We start from the raw sequence: 3743 nt of genomic DNA, 5'->3' as shown, positions 1-3743 counted from the left end.
TCTCTTCACCGGACCCCTCCCAACCTCACCTTTTAGTCTGAAGCTCTCGCCACAGCTTTGAATTTACAATTTTTCAACTCATTAATCTCAGCGCAATTGAAGTGGAGTCCATCTCAACTGACCAGCTGTTTTTTCCTCCAGTACTGATGGTACTCCCCCATGAATTGAAGCCCCCTCTTCCCACTTTACTCTCTCAGTCACGCGTTTTAATTTTCTAATCTGCTTGACCCTATGCCAGTTGGTGAATGGGTCAGGTAACAAGACTATCATCTTTGAGGTTCTGCATTTTAATTTATTCTCTAACTCCTCAAAATCTTTGAACCAAACATCATTCATAGATTTATACATTATTAATTATTTCTATCACGATGACATGATGTCTCTCTCCAGTGCCAAGTCAATCTCCAAATGTCTCCAGTCCTGACAAAAGGGAGGTGATCAAGATAAAGCTAGGTGTTGCCAGTGCATGCGTGGAAGCATTAATGAATTTTTGAATTGAAGGATAAATTTTGTTTGTGACTCCATCCTTGAATTTCCCAGAAATGATTCCTAGTCCGCATCAATCCATTTGATTTGAGTTGTGGTTGTGGTTCAATTCACTCTCCAGGATTTGAGCATAAAACTCAAGGCTGACACTCCAGCTGTTGTGCTTTGGATGAAAAATTAAATCAATATTTTGCCTGCTTTCTCTGCTAGGTATAAAAGATACCACTATATCAAAGAAAAACAGGAGTGTTAGCACTGTGACCGCCCCAGTATTTGTCCCTCAATCAACATTGCAAAACAGATCTGACCATTATCATTTTGCCGTGTGTGGCTGTTGGCTGTGCAAAAGAAATTACTGCTCCATTTCCAGCATGACAACAGTGACCATATTTCCAAGGTTCTTTATTGACATTCGGAAATGTCAGGTGGCTCTCAATAGTGCTATGAATATGCAAATATTGGTATATATGTATTTTTGTTTTAGTTAGGCTATAAGTGTAGTGAAGCTGCAAATGATCAGATTTCTTTGACAGATTAATGATTTCAGTTTTATGCATCTGAGACAGGTGTGATTCAGTTCAGAGGAATATGTAATGTGGCTAGGCTAGTTGTGGCTTTTCAGTTCAAATTATTTCTATACCTATTCACTATATATTTCGGAAATATTCATTATGCTGCAGTCTGGTCACTGCTGTAAATGTTTGTAAAGAATTAAATGTAATTGTGGAAAAATACCAGGGGGGAGAGAATTTCAGGCCAAGGTGAAATGAAACAATCCTTGCACCTGAATGAGTTAGCCCAAGGCCCATTCAATGTTATCTATGAGGTCTGGTGAAATGAGACTGGAGAGCTACAGATTGGCATTAAGATTAGAGTGGTGCTGGAAAAGTCCTGCAAGGCAGGCAGCATCCGAGGAGCAGGAAAATCGACATTTTGGGCAGGAGTCCTTTATCAGAGAGCTACAGATACCTGTTGGGCATCTCCAGGTAACCTTGCTGGCAAAGAGGGTTTTAATTTGGGGGGATGTGTTGTTAGCAGTGGCACTCAAGTGGGTTCAGCAAGATGGTATAAGGTAGGAGTTAGGAAGGATTTGGCAATACTGATTAGGATTTCAGTTGACATGAGAGGAGCATTCTTGCTTCTTCCAAGTTGACATGAAGTCAAGGTTTTTAAAATTAAAACATACCTTTTTAGCAGTGGCCTCTAGAGGATCCTTTAAAGATCACCTTTAAACTGTTGTAGACTTTTTCCCTGTATGCAGCTGACCCTGGCCCCGTGCTGTACAAGGATAAATGACATCACAGGCTGATTTGTTTGTGATGCATTCCACTGGTGAACAGACATTCAGTGTTCACATATAATGTATGGCTACCTGAATTCTCGAGCTTGAGAAATCATATCCAGTGTGAATGAATGAGGGAGTAACTAGAAATAAAAGAAACAAAGCAATGATTATAATACAGTCAATAAAATTACTAGAAGTAGGAGAACTTCAGTGTATGTGCAAGTAGTACTGCAGTACCAATTGTGTTCATGATATTTTACTGGCAGGATTGATTGCAAAAATACATGCCAATTTGTGTTTGATGTTTCTTCTTTTATGTAACAGTGGAGAACAAGGTTCACTCATGTCAACCCATTCCACTTTCCCCATTTTGTTGGTAAGGCGAAGGTCAAGGATGGTCTTCTGAAAAGTATGCACAGTTCTGGGAATAGGAGGGATAACATGGCCTTCGATAGATACAATGTACAAACAACATGCCTGAGACACCATGGATACAAGGAACATTTACATAGAAAAAGTTGTGGTGTAGAACTGATCTTACTGGGATTTCCAATGATCCTATGGTGCAAAAGGAACCGGATCCCCTGTTCTGATGAAAAGTCATAAACTTATAAATTCTGATCTTTTATCCACATATACTGCCTTTGCTAAGCACTTGCATCGTTTTCTGTTTTTGCTTCAGATTTCTAGCATTCTTGTATTCTGCTTTTAGATCTCACGTAGAGTCATAGTGTCATAGAGATGTACAGCATGGAAACAGGCCCTTTGGCCCAACTCTTCAATGCCTAGCAGATATCCTAAATTAATCTAGTCCCATTTGCCAGCATTTGGCCCATCTCCCTCCAAACCTTCCTATTCATGTAGCCATTCAGATGCCTTTTACATGTTGTAATTGTACCAGCCTCCACCAATTCTTCTGGCAGATCATTCCATACATGCACCACCCTCTGTGTGAAAACGTTGCTCCTTAGGTACCTTTTAAATCTTTCCCCTCTTACCTTAAACCTATGCCCTCTAGTTTTGAGGGAGTAACTCCCCTATCCTGGGGAAAACACCTTGGTTAATCACCCTATCGATGCCAGTCATAACTTTATCAACTTTTCTAAGGTCATCTCTCGGCCTCCGAAGTATCTTTCAATTAACACAAGGTGTAGTAAAAGGAGACTTGGATTCACATTTACATTATTTCCATGGATACCAATAATATGCATGTTTTCTTCAGCACTATCAAGACCATCCATGGCTCAAGCGGTGCAAGCCTCACCCCATTGAGAGCCAAGCACTAAGGAGGAGTCTGCTCATCAAGACAGGCAGGCAGTGCTTGCTGTAGGGAACATTTTGGAGAACTTAACTGAGACTGTCTTCAACTCAAATGTTCTTAACTCCATTTCACAATGCCCTGTCTGGCTTAGTCTTTGCACTACCCAAGTCTGTAGCAAAGTTGAAACAGATACTCCAGCTGAAAAAAGCACAATGACCATGGAGCAAATGGAATAGCTGCTGATATTCTGAAACACAGCAGAGATACACTCCTGTACAACCTCATATGTCTCATTTGGGATGAAGAATGTACTTATGGGGAACCTCAAGGGCAATGTGACTGTGACTACATTCAAGAAGGGAGACAAGTTGGTTTGAAAGAATTAGAGAGGAATCACCATGCCATCTGCTGCAGGGAAGCTCACTGAAAGAATCCTCTTCAACAGCCTCCTTCAGGTGGCCAATAAAATCCTTCTCAAGTCATAGTTGCAGTGCAACCTTTCCCAATAAGTGGCGTCACACCCATGATTTTCATTGTGTAGTAAATTAGAGTCATAGAGTCATAGAGATGTACAGCATGGAAACAGACCCTTCAGTCCAACCCGTCCATGCTGACCAGATATCCCAACCCAATCTAGTCCCACCTGCTAGCACCCGGCCCATATCCCTCCAAACCCTTCCTATTTATATACCCAGCCAAATGCCTCTTAAA

General features: G+C 41.0%; 1 long non-coding RNA gene across 1 annotated transcript in view; it reads right to left on the bottom strand.

Annotated features, from left to right (window-relative positions):
* Positions 1-1684: 1684 nt before the first annotated feature.
* Positions 1685-3743, bottom strand: part of LOC122562780 — a 16588-nt gene continuing 14529 nt past the window's right edge. Inside the window, exons 2-3 of the long non-coding RNA XR_006315415.1 lie at positions 1859-1911; positions 1685-1764 (exon numbers count right to left, since the gene is read on the bottom strand). This is a non-coding gene — a long non-coding RNA (uncharacterized LOC122562780). The remainder of the gene's footprint in view (positions 1765-1858; positions 1912-3743) is intronic.

This window comes from Chiloscyllium plagiosum, chromosome 25, assembly GCF_004010195.1.
Source record: "Chiloscyllium plagiosum isolate BGI_BamShark_2017 chromosome 25, ASM401019v2, whole genome shotgun sequence".
NCBI classification, from domain to species: domain Eukaryota; kingdom Metazoa; phylum Chordata; class Chondrichthyes; order Orectolobiformes; family Hemiscylliidae; genus Chiloscyllium; species Chiloscyllium plagiosum.
Note: the sequence above shows the minus strand (reverse complement) of the source record. Positions and strands in the feature narration are given on the sequence as shown.